This window comes from Elephas maximus, chromosome 12, assembly GCF_024166365.1.
Source record: "Elephas maximus indicus isolate mEleMax1 chromosome 12, mEleMax1 primary haplotype, whole genome shotgun sequence".
Classification (NCBI taxonomy): domain Eukaryota; kingdom Metazoa; phylum Chordata; class Mammalia; order Proboscidea; family Elephantidae; genus Elephas; species Elephas maximus.
The window spans coordinates 19,273,033-19,293,206 of NC_064830.1; the positions used below are offsets into that span (position 1 = coordinate 19,273,033).

At 40.7% G+C, this 20,174-nt stretch overlaps 1 pseudogene; it reads right to left on the minus strand.

Annotated features, from left to right (window-relative positions):
• Window positions 1-800: 800 nt before the first annotated feature.
• LOC126086988 (gamma-aminobutyric acid receptor-associated protein-like 2) lies at window positions 801-1,155 on the minus strand (annotated as a pseudogene).
• Between the last annotated feature and the right edge of the window lie 19,019 nt (window positions 1,156-20,174).

Sequence of the window (20,174 nt, forward strand, 5' to 3'; positions counted from 1 at the left end):
TAAAATCAGCTTCCTTTGCCCCAGAACTCTTCTCCCTACCCCAGAGACATCTCCTACCTCATTCTCACTGACACCACATTGACCAGGTGGCCCAGTGTTAGAGCTCAGCTCTACCCTCTGTCCTGGATCCCTTACTGAAACTAGAAGGAGGTTACAGCTTGAACCTGGACCAAAGGAACATTTTGCAGATGAGAAGACCAAGGGCCAGGGAGATGACGTCACTTACCCAAGGCTCTGCAACACATCACAGCCAGCCCAGAATTTTTTCTCCTCCAGTTCTAAGACTGATTTTTTTTCCTTTGGCTTTGTAAGGGGAAATTTTATTGCTAATAATTTACCAAAGTAATTTTAGGAAGAGGACCAGATTAGCTCCTCCAGCATGATTGGCAATTGGCAAAAGCTAGTGAAGCAAGTGTTCTGATTGCTAAAGATCTAATTGGGGTGCTTTAAATGCTTAGCCATCTTACACTTCAAACATAATCCAGAATAAATGCATCATCTCTCTCCCTTTCACTTTAATACCTTATCTACCTCACTTCGATACAGAAGTATCTTCATTAAATGGAACTACTAAGGAAACAAGTCCCCCAGAGAGTATGGCCATGAGGACAATGTAGAAAAGAGGAATTTAAAATAAAACTCTGTATGACAATTTACTAGTCTAAGGAAATAAAACTTTCCAGTATATTAAGAAATAGGTCCAATTGTAAAAGCATTAATAGGTCTATGTGAAGAGGGTCTGGTGTAATAACTCAAAGTGGCCAGCTACGTACAAGACACACAAGCAGGAACGGTGCTAGCTAACACTGGCCCTCACAAGCCAAGGTGTTCTCTCCACTGTCAGCCACAAACAAGAATCTGTCTTCATCTTTTTCCTTCTCATCAAATTGTTCCATTGCTAGGCTGTACTATGGGACTATCTTCTCCACAAACAGGAAGATTGCCTTTCTAGAAGCTGGATTTAGATGAGACACATGAATTGAGCCACACTGAAGTCAGAGGGGACGAGGTACTTCTGTTTGTCAGTGTCAACAATCTGAGAGCCTGGGACTTTTCCCATAATCATCTGAACTTGTCAGGGTATCTCTCTTGGATCTACAAGGATTATATACTTCTGTGTTCCAACAGGTGGTCCTCTTTGAAAGTCCATTTCATGGCAGCTGCGGGGAGAGGACAGAGCTGGCTCTGGGAGACACAGAACTCAGAGCATCCACCAATACAACCAAGACTGACTATTTTAATGTCTAGAGAGGAAATTCTAAGGGAGGAGATCATGGTTCATAACTCTCTGTATCCTTCACAGGAAGGAAAGTGCAAAGGTTAAAAAACAAAGAAAATCCAACACAATATTGATGAGTTAAGATATCTTAACATGGTCTCTTTGCACCGTAGGAGAGACACTAATTTTCTCCCACTCTTACTGATGAAAATCAGAAGCAGAAGGAGGGCATGAGGTTTAATCACCCTGACAGGTTTTTTAAGGGCTGCCCATGACCAATCCACCAGGGGCCTATGGTCCTGCCACACTAGTCTAGACTGTTCCTGAAATCCACCAATCACTTTCTGGTCTGCAGATGTTACCTGTGGGACTCTCTCTTCCTGGCATTTCTTCCCCTTTCTCCCCCTAGTAGAGTTCTGATCATTGTTAATAGTCCTTTCAAAGCCACCTTCTCAAGAACCTTCTATAATTCCTCTGGTCAGAAAACTTTTTAAAGAACACTGACCAAAAACCAAACCTTTAAAGAACACTGACCAAAAACCAAACCTGTTGCCATCAAGTTGATCCCAACTCATGTTATCCATACCCCATGCCCCAGCAATTCCACTCCTAGGTTTGCATCCAACAAACATGCATGCATGTATGCACCAGGAGTCAAGTCCAATGTTCAGAGCAGTTATTATTTGTATAAGCTCAAACTAGAAATAACTCATATGTTCATCACAAAAGAGTAGGTAAATATATTGTGATATGTTCATATAATGAAATACTGTATGACAATGAAAGTGAAATAAACCACTGCTGCACACAACGTGGAGCCCTGGTGGTGCAGTCGTTAAGGGCTTGGCTGCTTGGCTTAACCATTTTCAACCAAAAGGTCAGCAGTTGGAATCCACCAGCCACTCCCTGGAAACCCTATGGGTCAGTTCTACTCTCCTGTAGGGTCACTATGAGTCAGAACTGACTCAACAGCAACGGGTTGACACACAACATGGATGGCTCTTACAAACATAAAGTTGAGACAAAGAAGCCAGACACAAATAAGTACCTATGGTATGATTAAAAAACCCATGATTACATTTATATAAAGATCAAAAGCAGATAAAACTAATCTATGGTAATCGAAGTCAGGTGGACATTTACCTTTAAGGAGCAATGACTGGAAAGGAGCACAAAGTGGCTTCTGGCATGCTGATAACATTCTATTTCTTAATATGTATAGTGATTTCATGGATGTGTTCACTTTGTAAAAATTTAATAAGCTGTATATACTTTTTTTGGACTTTTAAAAAAGTATTTTATAATAGGTAATGGGATAAGGGAGGGGAGAAAGCAAAGATATTTGCCATACACACACACACACACACGTGAGGAAGGAATACTCATAACAATTACTGTCCTTGTTTCTACAACCAGTCATGTAGTCGTAGCTGGTATTTAGAACTACCTTCTTCCACCACCCAGCTGGTTGTGTTTCTCCTTGCTGCTTATAGTAAAATGTGAGAGGAAAGAGATGGGCTTAAAAATGAATTGTGCAAAATGAAAACAGAAGTTAAAGATTCGGAAAATTCTGTTGTATAAACTCAAGGCATGTGTTCTAGAATTTTCACCAAGGATGTGGCTACACAGCCTTGTCAAAGAGATTAAGCCTATGACTGATGGATCTAACCAACTACCACAGCAGAAAACCCATCAGACTGAAGGGGATAGAGACCGGACTAAATGTAAGAAAGTTATCTGTCTCTTGGAATTCTGTAGGCAGGAAACAAGGCAAAGTAGCTACATCTGTTGTCTCCAAGAAAAGGACCATCCCTAGAGCAGCTTGGAGATCAGCAGAACTGTTACAAGGAACACAGGAAGCTAGAGCTGACTCAGTTTCAAAGTATAGAGCCACAGCCTCCTGGGTTTCAAAGCGTGGAGCCATGGCCTCCTAGATTTCAGTCAGATCTCCCCAACTCAGTTCCAGAGTGTGGGGCTGCCAATAAGGTTAACCAAGAGGATGGGTCCACTGTCCAAAGCTGAGGGGCAGGGCTGCCATGCCCAAAGGGCAGAAGAATGGAGCCTACCGGGGCTGAGGTGGTGGGGTTACCACTCAGAGGGACTAGAGGAATGGGGCCACCAGAAGCCAAAGGGGTGAGGTTTTCATACTAGTGGGCCTAGAAGGTAGGGCCTCCTCCCAGAGCTGAGAGGCCTATACTCAGAATCAGGAGGGTGTGGCCAGCACCCAGAGTCTGGATGGCGGAGCCATTGTCCAGATGATCTCAAAGAACAGAGCGCTGTTTTCAAGCCTTGAGAGTTAGTGTAATGTAATGCCCATTATCCCTTTACTTCCTCAATTTTTTCCATTTGTTTTTAGTGAAAATGTCTACCTTGTGCCTGTCCTATCATTGTACTTTGGAAGCAGATAACTTGTAATCTAGATTTCACAGGTTCACAATAAAGAGGAATTTTGCTCCAGGATGGAATATATCTAAAGGCTCACCCATATTTGATTTAGAGAAGGTAAGGAATTTCTGTAGACCAAAGGGTAGAATGTTATGGATTGAACTGTGTTCCCCCCAAAAATGTGTGGTAAATCCTAACTCCTATACCTGTAGTTATAATCCCATTTGGGAATGGGTTTTCTTTGTTATGTTAATGAGGCAGTATTAGTGTGGTACATGTCTTAAATCAATCTCTTTTGAGATACAAAAGAGATTAAACAAGCAAGGGAGAAAAGCAGAGATGGGGAAGATTGATGCCACACCACAAGGAGGCAAAAAACAGAAGCTGAAAAAAGACAAGGCCTTCCCCCCGAGCTGACAGAGAGAGAAACCCTTCCCCTAGAGACGGTGCCCTGAATTTGGGCTTCTGGCCTCCTAAACTGTGAGAAAATAACTTTCTGTTTGTTAAAGTCACCTACTTGTGGTATTTCTGTTATAGTAGCACTAGGTAGCTAAGACACATAATATATATTAATTTTAATATACAATATATATTGCAAGATATAACATAAATTGTATTATAAATATATATAGGGAGACAGAGACACAGAGAGAAAGAGCCGAATAAAGCAAATGTGTAAAATATTACCAGTGGGTGAACCTAGATGAAAGGTATATAGGAATACATTGTAACCATTTTGTAACTTTTCTATAAGTTAAATTTTTTTCATAATAAAACAGTAAAAATAAATCAAAATGTACTTGGAGCAACTATATTAATCTTAGAAAAACTAAAATTCAGGGGAAAAAGTGCCATAAATGATAAAGATATTATATACTGGTAAAAGGAACAATAGATCAAAAAGATATAGTGGTTATGGCTGAAGAGATATAATAAAAGAAACAACAAAGGAATTAAAATGATACTCTAAGAAATATCTCTTTAACACAAAAGGAGGCAGTAATGGAGGAATAAACAAACCCATCGCTGTTGAGTTGATTCCAACTCATAGTGACCCTATAGGACAGAATAGAGCTGCCCCATGGGGTATCCAAGGAGCAGCTAGTGGATTCCAACTGCCAACCTTTTGGTGAGCAGCCAAACTCTTAAGCACTCTGCCACCAGGGCTCCAATGGAGAAATAGAGGAACAAAAAGACATAAGGCATATAGAAAATAATAAAATGGCAGACATAAATCCTAGTTTATCAGTGATTACATTAAAGGTAAATGGATTAAATACTCCAATTAAAAGGCAGAGATTGGCAGAATGGATTAAAAAATAGCATGATCCAGCTATATACTATCGACAAGAGGCATTTTAGATTCAAAGGCACAAATAGGTTGAAGGTAAAAGAATGGTTAAAGCTATTCCTTGCAACAGTAACAAAAAGAGAGCTGGAGTGGCTATACTAATATCAGATGAAATAGAGTTTAAGATAAAATTGTTGCTAGAGACAAAGAAGGACATTTTATAATGATGAAAGGGACCATCCATTAAAAAGGTACATTAATTATTAACATATATGTACCTAACAACAGAGGTCCAAAATACATAATGCAAAACCTGACAGAATTGAAGGGAGAAACAGACAACAATAATAGTTGGAGACTTAAATAGTCTAATGATTTATATTCTATTGGGCTTTCTAAATAAACACATTTATTAATAAACTTATACAACATGTGAAAAAAAGATATAGCTAATATGAACATTTATACACTTAACTATACAACTAACCAAACAAAAAAATCACTGTAGAGTAAGAATTAACTAAGAATACACAAGATCTCTTTAGTCAATTATAAAACTCTAATAATGGGCCCAAAGTAGGGTACAAAAAAGGGGAGAGGAGACATCTATGCTCTTAGATATCACTATTATAAAGAAGTCAACTCTCCAAATAAATCTATAAATTTTATTCAATCCAAGTCAAAATTTTAGTTGGAGCTTTTAGAATAATTTATAAACTTACCCAAAAATTTACATGGAAGAAAGAAAGATCCTCGAAGAAGTAAGTCAACTTTGAAAAAGGAAAGCCAATGGAGGGAGGATTTACTCTATCAAAAATTAAATCATAATGGCACAGGACAAGGCAACGTTTTGCTCTGTTGTACATAGGGTCACTGTGAGTCGGAACTGACTTGATGGTACCTAACAACAACCAAAATATTTTAATCAAAATAGCACAAAAGCAGACCAATAAACCAATGAAACAGAATAGAACACTCAGTGATGTGCCCTTGTATATATAATTTAATATAAGATAATTTGGCATCACTAATAGGGCTCACTAATTAATAATCCAAGAAACTGGACTATATGAAGAAGAACTTGGCATCAGGATTGGAGGCAGACGCATTAATAAACTGTGATATATAGATGACACAACCTTGCTGAAAGTGAACAGGACTCAAAGCACTTACTGATGAAGATCAAAGACTACACCCTTCAGTATGGATTGTACCTCAACATAAAGAAAACAAAAATTCTCACAACCGGACCAGTAAGCAACATCATGATAAATGGAGAAAAGATTGAAGTTGTCTATGATTTCATTTTACTTGGATCCACAACCAACGCCAATGGAAGCAGCAGTGAAGAAATCAGACGACGACGTATTTCGTTGGGAAAATCTACTGCAAAAGACCTCTTTGAAGTGTTAAAAAGCAAAGATGTCACAGGTGTGCCTGACCCAAGCCATACTATTTTTAATTGCCTCATGGGAATGCAAAAGTTGGACAATGAATAAGGACGACAGGAGAAGAAGAATTTATGCCTTGAATTATGGTATTGGTGAAGAATATCAAATATACCATGAGCTGCCAGAAGAATGAACAAACCTGTCTTGGAAGAAGTACAGCCAGAATGCTCCTTAGAAGCAAGGATAACAAGACTTTGTCTTACGTACTTTGGACATGTTATCAGGAGGGACAAGTCCCTGAAGAAGGACACCATGCTTGGTAAAGTAGAGGGTAGCAAAAAAGAGGAAGACGATGAATTGACACAGTGGCTGCAACAATGGGCTCGAGCATAACAACGATTGTGAGGATGACACAAGACTGGGCAGTATTTTGTTCTGCTGTACACAGGGCCACTATAAGTCGGAACCAACTCGACAGCACCTAACAACATATAGAGAATAATAAACCCATATAATTCCATTCCAAAAATACACTGGCAATTTATAAAAGGAAAACATTAAAAAAAAAAAAAAAAAGGAAAACAGAAAAGGTAAACCTGTATACTTTGTTAAACTCATCAGTAATCAGAGAAAAGAAAACCAAAACAACAAAGTGTCAGTTCCCACACTAGAGAGCTGGATAATCCAAGTGTTGGATTTCGTGGGGGTATTACATAAAGGCCCCCACGTGTCTATGGATAACAATGCCAAGAATGGGAATTCCAGAACACTTAATTGTGCTCATGAGGAACCTTTACATAGATCAAGAGGCAGTTGTTTGGACAGAACAAGGGGATACTGTGTGGTTTAAAGTCAGGAAAGGCGTGTGTCAGGGTTGTATTCTTTCACCATACCTATTCAATCTGTATGCTGAGCAAATAATATGAGAAGCTGGACTAGATGAAGAAGAACGGAGCATCAGGATTGGAGGAAGACTCATTAACAACCTGCATTATACAGATGACACAACCTTGCTTGCTGAAAGTTAAGAGGACTTGAAGCACTTACTAATGAAGATCAAAGACTACAGCCTTCAGTATGGATTACGCCTCAACATAAAGAAAACAAAAATCCTCACAACTGAACCAATGAGCAACATCATGATAGACGGAGAAAAGATTGAAGTTGTGAAGGATTTCATTTTACTTGGATCCACAATCAACAGCCATGGAAGCAGCAGTCAAGAAATCAAAAGACGCATTGCATTGGGTAAATCTGCTGCAAAGGACCTCTTTAAAGTGTTAAAGAGCAAAGATGTCACCTTGAGGACTAAGGTGCACCTGACCCAAGCTATGGTATTTTCAATCGCATCATATGCATGTGAAAGCTGGACAATGAACAAGGAAGACTGAAGAAGAATCAACGCCTTTGAATTGTGGTGTTGGCGAAGAATATTGAATATCCCATGGACTGCCAAAGAACAAACAAATCTGTCTTGGAAGAAGTACAACCAGAATGCTCCTTAGAAGCAAGGATGCGTCTTACATACTTTGGACATGTTGTCAGGAGGGATCAGTTCCTGGAGAAGGACATCGTGCTTGGCAGAGTACAGAGTCAGTGGAAAAGAAGAAGACCCTCAAGGAGGTGGATTGACACAGTAGCTACAACAATGAGCTCAAGCATAACAACGATTGTAAGGAGGGCTCAGGACTGGGCAATGTTCTGTTGTGCGTGGGGTCGCTATGAGTTGGAACTGACTCAACAGTACCTAACGACAACAACAATTATATAAAGGGGCCCCTATGCACTGCTGTAGGAGTGTGGACTGGTACAGCCAATCTCTGGAGCAATCTGGAAATTCTTAATCTAGGTTTCTTAACCTAACTTAAATTAGGTAAATCCAGTATAAAACCAAACCAAACCAAACCCACTGAGTTGATTCTGACTCATAGTGACCCCATAGGACAGAGTAGAACTGCCCAGTAGAGTTTCCGGGAGTGCCTGGCAGATTCGAACTGCTGCCCTCTTGGTTAGCAGCCGTAGCACTTAACCACTATGCCACCAGGGTTTCCAAATCCAGTATACACTTAACCACTATGCCACCAGGGTTTCCAAATCCAGTATATGACCCAGCAATTATACCCCTGAGTATGTATTCCAAAGGTATTCTTTACAGTGCCTGGCTACCACCACCGACCGCTCTGACAGGGATCACAATAGAGGGTCCCAGACAGAGCAGTAGAAAAAAAAAAAGTAGAACAAAATTCAAATTCATGAAAAAAAAAGACCAGGCTTGCTGATCTGACAGAAACTAGAGAAACTCTGAGGGTATTGCCCCTGGATACCTTTTTAACTCAGTACTGAAGCCACTCCTAAGGTTTACCTTTAGCCAAAGATTAGGCAGATCTATAGGGCAAACAATAACACACGTGAGGAACATGCTTCATAGTTCAATTATATATAGGAGACTAATGGGCACACCAGCCCAAAAGCAAAGATGAGAAGGCAGGAGGGACAGGAAAACTGATTCATGGAAACAGGGAGCCTGGGGTGGAGAAGGGGAGAGTGTTGACACATCGAGGGATTGGCAACCAATGTCACAAAACAATTTGTGTATCAATTGTTTAATGAGAAACTAATTTGCTCTGTAAACTTTCCCCTAAAGCACAATAAAAATAAAATAAATAAATAAAATGACAAGAGTAAAGAAATCAATAAGTTGTTTTCCTAGATTTCTGTTATGTGCATAGAGTAACTGAGCGCTAGAGTTGGCAGAAGTTCCCATTTGGTGAATATTCATTGAGCAGATGCTATGTGTCAGGCACTGTGTTAGACACTGATAGCACCTAACAACAACAGCAACATAGGAGGTGTTCAGTAAGCTTCAGTTGCTTTTCCTTTTGGAGGTTTACTCAGTGGCCTCTCACAGGGCACCTCCCACAATGCCATGCACGCAGAAGGCAGTCAACAAACGTGTCAAACTGAACTGAATTAAATTATGACAGAGCCAGATCTCATGTTCGTTTCTAATCTCAAAACATCTCCCCCTCCTGCCAGGATGTAGATGCCAAACAAAGATAGGCTTTTATGTCCATCATGTCTTGTCCATGTTCTGTACTTATATGGAAGCTCCTCTGGGTTTCATGTGCAGGGAAAAAAAAAAAAAAAACAGAACAAAACACTCTTGGATCACTCAGCTCACACAACAACAGTGAGGGACTTTCATCATTTGCAGCGTTTTCCATGGAAGAGTTCACAGATGTGGGAACTGACAGGGCAAAAATATTGAAAAAAGCTTCCTGGCTGCTAGGAATAAGGATGTTCAGTCTCCAGGGCCCAAATGCCCCCAGAAAGTTCCTTGACTTCAGAGAGTTTTCTATTCAGAATTTCTGTTTCACATGAGCCACCTGGAAGCCACCATACATGGTAATGTGTCACTTTCTTAAAATACCATTGGATGGATGAGGCACAGAAGCCGGGGACTTGGCTAGTGCCCAAACCCGCCAGGACCATGTCTTGGTCCCAGCTTGGCTCCTCTGGGCAATGCTGGGCTCATCAAACGTCTGAGGAGGGGCCTTAAATGTTTTCAGAACATGCCTGGCATTTGTTGCTAGATGAAATTATATGCTCTAATGGTATGTGTGAATCTGGAGATTTTAGAAGTTTCCAGAACAACACCCTGTAGGTCTCAGGGTTCAGCTTGGCATCTGGCCAATCTGGATCCTGCTCTTCCTTAGTATTAGGTCTCTGGTGCTACTTCAAGGGGAACCCAGCAGGGAGTTTTGTTTTTCACACAGGTATTGGTCTTAGAGGGACATACCAGAGGAGCCCAGGGTACCAAACTGCAGGCATTCAGCAATCACCTGTGCCTCTCCTGTCCTTTCATAGATGGGGAAGCTAACTCCACAGAGGTTAAAAGACTTGTCCAAGGTCATGCAGCAAGGGAGTCAGCTCATGCCACGTGGTTCTGGCTTTGGGGTTAGAAGGAGACAAAGGGTGAGATCACAAGAGCAAAGCTAAGAGGGCTCCCACAACATCACAGATGCGGTCACAGAACCAAAGACCTGCTCTTCCAGGTATCTGGGGGAGGAGGACTAAGAGCTCATACTCCGGATTTAGAAGGATCTGACTCCAAACCCTAGAGCTACTTAACTTCTTTTTCCCTTGGTTTTTCCTCAGTAAAACAATCTGTCCTGTAAAGTTGTTGTAAAGATTAAATAACTCACTGTAAAAGGTGTTAAGCATGGTGCCAGGCACAACGGAAGTGCTCAAGAAATACAGTTCATAGTACTGTGGAAAGAGTCTTAGACTAGTAACTCAAAGATCTGGGTGCAGGCCCCTGACTTCCTACTTTGTCTTTGGGAAATTATATAGCCTCTCTGAACCTCTGTTTCCTCAACTGTAGTGTTATCAGCTGCTGTCAAGTTAACTCGGATTCATGGGTACCCTATATTTGTCCAGGTAGAACTGTGCTCCACAGGGTTTTCAATGGCTGGTTTTTCAGAAGTACATCGCTGGGCCTTTCTTCTGAGGTGCCTCTAAGTGGACTCAAACTGCCAACCTTTCAGTTAGCAGTTAGTGAAGGGCCTCCCAACTGTAGCAAAGGGGTAACACTTGTTCCATAATGAGACAATGTATGTGAAAGCATTTCGCAAAGTTTTAAACACGGGCCAGAGTCCAGTGCTATTATTACTGTTGGAAATTATCTGGTATGCACCCCTCATCTCAGAGAGGAAGAAAGCAAAGCCTCCTAAGTTCCTGTTGGATCCTCCATCTGGCTAGTGTTTCTCTGCCTCCCCCATCTGATTTTAATCAGAGCATTCAATCCAGGCCCTAAGTCAGCCCATCCACCTATGCTGGCCTTTACCCACTCAGCTTCCTTCAGAGCCTGGGTCACGGTTACCGAAGAAAAGGCAGAAGTCCTTGCTATCAATGTGGCAGCATCAACTCACTGAAGACTGGCTCACGAGGACCCAGCTGCTGCCCCAGCTGTCTGTGCAGGTGGGTCTCCATGGCAGGGCTCAAGCTGGAGCACTGGGAAGGTGAGCTGGCGTGAGTCAGGGCCACAAAGACATTACCCAGTCAATCAGATTTCTCTCTTGCCTTCTGCTATGGGTTAATGTGTCCCCCAAAATGATTTGCTGAAATCCTAACCCCCGATACCTGTGAATGTGAACTTATTTGGAAACAGGGTCTTTGCAGATGTAATTAGTTAACGGGTCATACTGGAGTAGGGTGGACCCTAACCCAATATGACTGGTGTCTCTATAAAAAGAGAGGAGTCACAGGCAGACACAGAGGGAAGACGGCAAATGGAGATGGAGGCACCATTTTTGCTGCCACAAGCCAAAGAATGCCTGGAACTACTAGAAACTAGAAAAAACGAGGAAGCATTTTTAACACTAGAGCCTCCAGAGAAAGCAGGGCCCTGTTGACATCCTGAATTCAGACTTCAAGCCTCCAGATTGTGAAAGAATACATTTCTGTTGTTTTAAGCTGTCTAGTTTGTGGTACTTCGTTATAGCAGCTCTAGGAGACTGATACCTCTTCCTTTTCAGAAATGTCAGAATGGGCTATTGTCTCAGCCCTGCTTACATGGCTGTTAAAATCTTTTATGGATTGAATTGTGTCCCCCCAAAATGTGTGCCAACTTGGCTAGGCCATGATTCCCAGTATTGTGTGATTGGTCCACCATTTTGTTATCTGATGTGATTTTCCTATATGTTGTAAATCCTATTTGTATGATGCTAATGAAGTGGGATTAGTGGCAGTTATTTTAATGAGGTAGGACTCAATCTACAAGATTAGGATGTATCTTGAGTCAATCTCTTTAGAGATATGAAAGACAGAAGTGAGCAGAGAGACAAGGGGACTTCATTGCCATCAAGCAAGAAGAGCCAGGAGTGTGCATCCTTTGGATCGGGAGTCCTGAGCTGAGAAGCTCCTAGACCAGGGGGAAGATTGATAACAAGGACCTTCCCCCAGGGGTGACAGAGAAAGAAAGCCTTCCCCTGGAGCTGGAACCCTGAATTCGGACTTCTAGACTCCTAGAGTGTGAGAGAATAAATCTCTGTTGTGTGTGTGTGTGTGTTAAAGCCATCCACTTGTGTTATTTCTGTTATAGCAGCACTAGATAACTAAGACAAAATCTGAGACCTTTGGAGCTGAAAGGAGTCTGGTCCAATACATTCATACTGTTGATAGAGAAACTGAGGCCTAGAGCAAAGAAAGACGTTCCCCGGGGACCGGAATTCTGATTTATAGTTCTAGTCTCATTCCACCATACCTTGTCATTGCAACAAATATTCTAATACGTGCAAACTGAGCTCAAAAATGCTTAGCACTCCCTAGTATTCTTGTTTAGGGTCTTGAATGCAGTTCAAGGAGTTAATTCCTGTGGTTGTGTGTCTTAAACCCAGAATTATAACCTTGGTGTCTTAAAGAGATCATTTTATGTATCATTATTCTTTTTATATTAACTCTTAGTACAATGCTTTACAAAGTACTTTCCCCCTACATTATTTAACTCTCTCAACAACCCTGTGAGCTAGATATTGTGGTTTCTATATTGTGGATGAGGAACCTGAGATTTAGACAGACGAAGTAAATCACTCCGCTAGTCATGGTCTAAATCTGAAGGATCTTTGTACCACACCAAGCAGATTTCATTTATCATTGGTCAAACTAATGTCTATCCTGGAGGTGGCAGACAGATTAGCCACCCATTGACAGACTTATTTGTTTGGCCTCTGAATATTTTAAAACATTTTGAGTCAGCATTTAAAAATCTAGAGTTCTTTTTAAAAGTGAGGATTTCTAGGGGAGTCCCTGGGTGGCACAAGCAGTTAAGTGCTCAACTACTAGCGAAAAGGTGTGGTGGTTTGAACCCACCTCTGCATACATGGGGTTGCCATGAGTTAGAATCAACTTGACGGCAACTAACAACAACAATATAAAACATACAGAGCACCTCAGAAAAGTGAGATTTCTAACTTAATAAAAAAAATCCAGAAGCTCTGGCAACATTGGAGTCTACCCCCAGTCCTTTCTTCCCTCTGTTTAGCAGATCTTCCTTCAAGTGGTCCATCTGCTTTGCTTGGTTCTCAACATCATGCTTCTACCCTTAACAGAACAATGACAGCTAATGTTTATAAGTCACCTCAGAGCTGACAAAGCCTCACCCTGGCAAGGCGGTTGGTTCTTTCTTAGTCTGAAAAGAATCTCTTCGGGGGGTCTTAAAGAAAGATAGGCATTGATTCATTAATAATAAATAATAAACATTTACCGAGGACGGTTGATGGCCAGGCTGTACTTGGTGAGGATGCTTGGAGCACAGTGGGAGTTTCTGCTTCCTTAAAGCAATCTGAACTGAGCTGAACAACAACACTGGTATAAGCTCTAGTTCCAGTGCTAACTAGTTGTCACTAAGTCACATGTGGCCCTGGCAAGTTGCTTCCCATCCTAGGGATTCAGTATCTCCCTCTGAGGAATAAGAGGGCTGGACTAGACAGCTCAGAGGTCTGTCCCGCCCACTCTGCCTTTCTAGGAGTCAATTCAATCAACAAAGGCCATTCCCAGGTAGACTCCCACACTGGGTTCTGTTCTGGGAGTCACCCCGTTCAGGGAAGTGCGGAATGAATAGGCTCTGCCCAGGGCTCCAGTGTAATCTTCAGTGTCAATGTTTCCCTGGTCTTTAATTTTTTGTTTTTAAGAAGACCGAAGAGCGCTCCACCTCAGGCTGCGCTGGAGCCATTGACTCCTGACTCAATGGTTGAACAGCCACAAGTTCTGGGAACAGCAAAGGAAAATAAAATCTTGATGAAAATTTATAAGCTCTCTAGAGCACAGCCTTTATTAGCTATGTGGTTTACTGGTAACATTTCAGGATATGAAGAGATTTTTTTTGCTCTATTTTTGGAACTTCCAGGAGATTTAATTCAACAGCCATTTGTTGTCTAGCGTTGTTGCAGCCGGTAGTATGAGATGACTGAGCTTCAGATCCGTAGAGGAACCCGACATGGAATACTTTTGAACATCACTTTACAGTCCCTGGTTAACACACTCAGCTGCTAACCAAAAGGCTGGCATTTTGAGCCCACCCAGAGGTGCCTAAGAAGAAAAGCTTAGTGATCTACTTCTGAAAAATTGGTCACTGAAAACTCTATGGAGTACAGTTCTACTCTGACACACCTGGGGTCGCCATGAGTCAGAATCGATTTGAAGGCAACTGGTTAACTGGTTTACAGTTTACAGAGCATATTTACTTTGTCTCAGTTATTCCTCCCTCCAATCCTGTGAGGAATCAGAAGCTAAGAGCTGTGGCTTGCAGAGCCACGGGCTAGTAAAAGGTGACACCAGAATTTAACCTCAGGTCTTCCGATTCCGGATTCAGTACTCTGTGTACTACATTGTGTAACATGTGGATATAATTAAATTTGTATGAGACACAGGCTAGAAAACTTTAAAAAGAAATTATGACTTTTTTTTAAATGCAAGGTTTCTGGAGTTGCTAGCTAGCGTTTGACACAGATTTAATAATGGGTATAATTTCTTTCTTTTAACAATTTTAAGAGACCTATGAATCTGGGAAATATAATAAAATGTAAAAAGCAAACAAAAAAAGCCTTATAATTTCAATATGCAGATACTACCACTATAAATGACTTACATTGTTCCAGTTTTTTCTCTAACAAGTCGAAATATATAACTATATATATACATGCATATGTATATAGACACACACATACACATATATAGTTTTGAGTCCTTTTTTCTTTAACTTATATTACATCATATACTATTTGAATGGGTTGAATTCCAATAGGAAGTAAAGGTGGCTGATTAGGGAATTCTAGACTAAGGACACAGCCCGAGAAAAGTGTGGGAGCAGCAAAGCACAGGACTTATTCAGGAAACAGTGAGTAATTCTTTTGGACTAGAAATTATGACTCTGATGAATTGAGGTTTAGCAAGGAGTCTAGGAAGACATTTGTCAGATTGTGGAGAATCTTAAAGGACATGCTAAGGAATTTGTAGTTTATTCTGCTCTCATTAGCTATAATACACTTTACATTGTACATACAGTACTTAAAAAAACACAAATGAGGAAAACACAAATCCATACAGTTACTGATGTTCTGATACATGGATAGATTTCCAATTGTTCTCTATATACATATTTCTTTTTCCCCCCAAACAGAAATATCAAACACTTATTCTTTTATAAGTCCATGACTATATTTCTTGGTCATTAAGACTTCTTTTGCAATAATGGTTTTTAAAACTTTTCTGTACTGAAAGTCATCTTGTTTAGAGGACAGAGGAATGAATACAATCTGCCCAGGGCTCCAGTGCAAACCGAATTTTACCAGAAACCTCAAAAGCCAAAAGCCAAAGACAAAAACCAAAAGCCAAAAGCAGAGCTGTTCTAATGAAACAGCATGAGTGGCGGCCCTAATGCCCGCCCCAATCCTTGAGATTCCCTGTAGGACACCCCGAACACGTCCCGAAACCACTGTTGCACAATGTAATTTTTATGGCTATATTGTAAGAATACAGCATCATTTAATCAGCCTATCAGTTGCTTCCAATTTTTCTCTTTGTAAATTCATACTACATTCTTTCAGTACATCCCATAATTATTTCTCAATGAAGGTTTTTAAGCATGGGGTGTGACATAATCAGAGGTATTAGCATGAGTGCGAAATACTGTAAAGTCTTAACTGAAATTCAGCTAACCACAACCTTTAATTAACCAATTTTCTTTTGCTCAACTTTGGAAACATAAAGGAAATTCTCTCTCTCTCTCTCTCTCACACACACAGAGAGAGTTGAGATTAAGTTAAAAATCTGACTCTGCAACTTAGTAGGAGTCCCTGGGTGGTGAAAACAGTTAATGTGCTCAGCTGCTAACTGAAAGGTTGCAGGTTCGAGTCTACCTAGAGACACCTGGCAAAGACAGGCCTGGTGGTCTACTTCTAAAAAACTAGCAATTGAAAACCCTGTGGAGCACAGTTCTACTCTGACACACGTGGGGTCACTGTGAGTCAGGGTTGCTTCAAGAGCAACTGGTTACAGGGGCCCCTTACTAACTGGAAGACCCTTAGGAAAGTTATTAACCTGTCTCACGGGGTTGTGAGGATTCAATGAGATAACATATGCAAAATATATAAAAGTGTCACCCTGGAACATAGTAAGTGCTATATAAGTAGCGATGATAATGATGATTAGCAATGCCTAATTTGCATGTATTTGGCCCACTTTCTTACCCTCTTCCCCAGTCAGAGTTAAGAACATAGGATCCCTTAGAACCAGGTACATAAAAGACCTCAGAGACATGCTTCTTTTTTTTTTTTATATTAACTTTTATTAAGCCTCAAGTGAATGTTTACAAATCAACTCAGACTGTCACAAGTTTATATACACCTTACTCCATACTCCCAATTGCTCTCCCCCTAATGAGTCAGCCCTTCCAGTCTCTCCTTTCGTGACAATTTTGCCAGCTTCCAACTCTCTCTATCCTCCCATCCCCTTTCCAGACAGGAGATGCCAACACAGTCTCAAGTGACCACTTGATATAATTAGCTCACCCTTCATCAGCATCTCTCTCCCACCCACTGACCAGTCCCTTTCATGTCTGATGAGTTGTCTTCGGGGATGGTTCCTGTCCTGGGCCAACAGAAGGTCTGGGGACCATGAACGCCAGGATTCCTCTAGTCTCGGTCAGACCATTAAGTATGGTCTTTTTATGAGAATTTGGGGTCTGCATCCCACTGATCTCCTGCTCCCTCAGGGGTTCTCTGTTGTGCTCCCTGTCAGGGCAGTCATCGATTGTGGCCGGGCACCAACGAGTTCTTCTGGTCTCAGGATGATGTAGGTCTCTGGTTCATGTGGCCCTTTCTGTCTCTTGGGCTCTTAGTTGTCGTGTGACCTTGGTGTTCTTCATTCTCCTTTGCTCCAGGTGGGTTGAGACCAATTGATGCATCTTAGATGGTCGCTTGTTAGCATTTAAGACCCCAGACGCCACATTTCAAAGTGAGATGCAGAATGTTTTCATAATAGAATTATTTTGCCAATTGACTTAGAAGTCCCCTTAAACCATGGTCCCCAAACCCCCGCCCTTGCTCCACTGACCTTTGAAGCATTCATTTTATCCCGGAAACTTCTTCGCTTTTGGTCCAGTCCATTTGAGCTGACCTTCCATGTATTGAGTGTTGTCTTTCCCTTCACCTAAAGCAGTTCTTAGCTACTAATTGATCAGTAAAAAAACCCTGTCCCACCCTCCCTCCCTCCCCCCCCAACCACAAAAGTATGTGATCTTCTCAGTTTATACTATTTCTCAAGATCTTATAATAGTGGTCTTATACAATATTTGTCCTTTTGCCTCTGACTAATTTCGCTCAGCATAATGCCTTCCAGGTTCCTCCATGTTATGAAATGTTTCACAGATTCCTCACTGTTCTTTATCGATGCGTAGTATTCCATTGTGTGAATATACCACAATTTATTTACCCATTCATCCGTTGATGGACACCTTGGTTGCTTCCAGCTTTTTGCTATTGTAAACAGAGCTGCAATAAACATGGGTGTGCATATATCTGTTTGTATGAAGGCTCTTGTATCTCTAGGGTATATTCCCAGGAGTGGGATTTCTGGGTTGTATGGTAGTTCTATTTCTAACTGTTTAAGATAACGCCAGATAGATTTCCAAAGTGGTTGTACCATTTTACATTCCTACCAGCAGTGTATACGAGTTCCAATCTCTCCACAGCCTCTCCAACATTTATTATTTTGTGTTTTTTGGATTAATGCCAGCCTTGTTGGCGTGAGATAGAATCTCATCGTGGTTTTAATTTGCATTTCTCTAATGGCTAATGATCGAGAGCATTTTCTCATGTATCTGTTGGCTGCCTGAATATCTTCTTTAGTGAAATGTGTGTTCATATCCTTTGCCCACTTCTTGATTGGGTTGTTTGTCTTTTTGTGGTTGAGTTTTGACAGAATCATGTAGATTTTAGAGATCAGGCGCTGGTCGGAGATGTCATAGCTGAAAATTCTTTCCCAGTCTGTAGGTGGTCTTTTTACTCTTTTGGTGAAGTCTTTAGATGAGCATAGGTGTTTGATTTTTAGGAGCTCCCAGTTATCTGGTTTCTCTTCATCATTTTTGGTAATATTTTGTATTCTGTTTATGCCCTGTATTAGGGCTCCTAGGGTTGTCCCTATTTTTTCTTCCATGATCTTTATCGTTTTAGTCTTTATGTTTAGGTCTTTGATCCACTTGGAGTTAGTTTTTGTGCATGGTGTGAGGTATGGGTGCTGTTTCATTTTTTTGCAAATGGATATCCAGTTATGCCAGCACCATTTGTTAAAAAGACTATCTTTTCCCCAATTAACTGACACTGGTCCTTTGTCAAATATCAGCTGCTCATATGTGGATGGATTTATATCTGGGTTCTCAATTCTGTTCCATTGGTCTATGTGCCTGTTGTTTTACCAATACCAGGCTGTTTTGACTACTGTGGCTGTATAATAGGTTCTGAAATCAGGTAGAGTGAGGCCTCCCACTTTCTTCTTCTTTTTCAGTAGTGCTTTGCTTATCCGGGGCTTCTTTCCCTTCCATATGAAGTTGGTGATTTGTTTCTCTATCACCTTAAAAAATGACATTGGAATTTGGATCGGAAGTGCGTTAAATGTATAGATGGCTTTTGGTAGAATAGACATTTTTACTATGTTAAGTCTTCCTATCCATGAGCAAGGTATGTTTTTCCACTTAACTATGTCCTTTTGAATTTCTTGTAGTAGAGCTTTGTACTTTTCTTTGTATAGGTCTTTTACATCCTTGGTAAGATTTATTCCTAAGTATTTTATCTTCTTGGGGGCTACTGTGAATGGTATTGATTTGGTGATTTCCTCTTCGATGCTCTTTTTGTTGATGTAGAGGAATCCAAGTGATTTTTGTATGTTTATCTTACAACCTGAGACTCTGCCAAACTCTTCTATTAGTTTCAGTAGTTTTCTGGAGGATTCGTTGGGGTTTTCTGTGTATAAGATCAAAAAAAAGATCATGTCATCTGCAAATAGAGATAATTTTACTTCCTCTTTGCCAATCTGGATGCCCTTTATTTCTTTGTCTAGCCTAATTGCTCTGGCTAGGACTTCTAGCACAATGTTGAATAAGAGCGGTGATAAAGGGCATCCTTGTCTGGTTCCGGTTCTCAAGGGAAATGCTTTCAGGTTCTCTCCATTTAGAGTGATGTTGGCTGTTGGCTTTGCATAGATGCCCTTTATTATGATGAGGAATTTTCCTTCAATTCCTATTTTGCTGAGAGTTTTTATCATAAATGGGTGTTGGACTTTGTCAAATGCCTTTTCTGCATCAATTGATAAGATCATGTGGTTTTTGTCTTTTGTTTTATTTATGTGGTGGATTACATTAATGGTTTTTCTAATATTAAACCAGCCTTGCATACCTGGTATAAATCCTACTTGGTCGTGGTGAATTATTTTTTTGATATGTCGTTGAATTCTATTGGCTAGAATTTTGTTGAGGATTTTTGCATCTATGTTCCTGAGGGATATAGGTCTAAAATTTCCTTTTTTTGTAATGTCTTTACCTGGTTTTGGTATCAGGGAGATGGTGGCTTCATAGAATGAGTTGGGTAGTATTCCATCATTTTCTATGCTTTGAAGTACCTTTAGTAGTAGTGGTGTTAACTCTTCCCTGAAAGTTTGGTAGAACTCTGCAGTGAAGCCGTCTGGGCCAGGGCTTTTTTTTGTTGGGAGTTTTTTGATTACCGTTTCAATCTCTTTGTTATGGGTCTATTTAGTTGTTCTACTTCTGAATGTGTTAGTTTAGGTAGGTAGTGTTTTTCCAGGAATTCTTCCATTTCTTCTAGGTTTGCAAATTTGT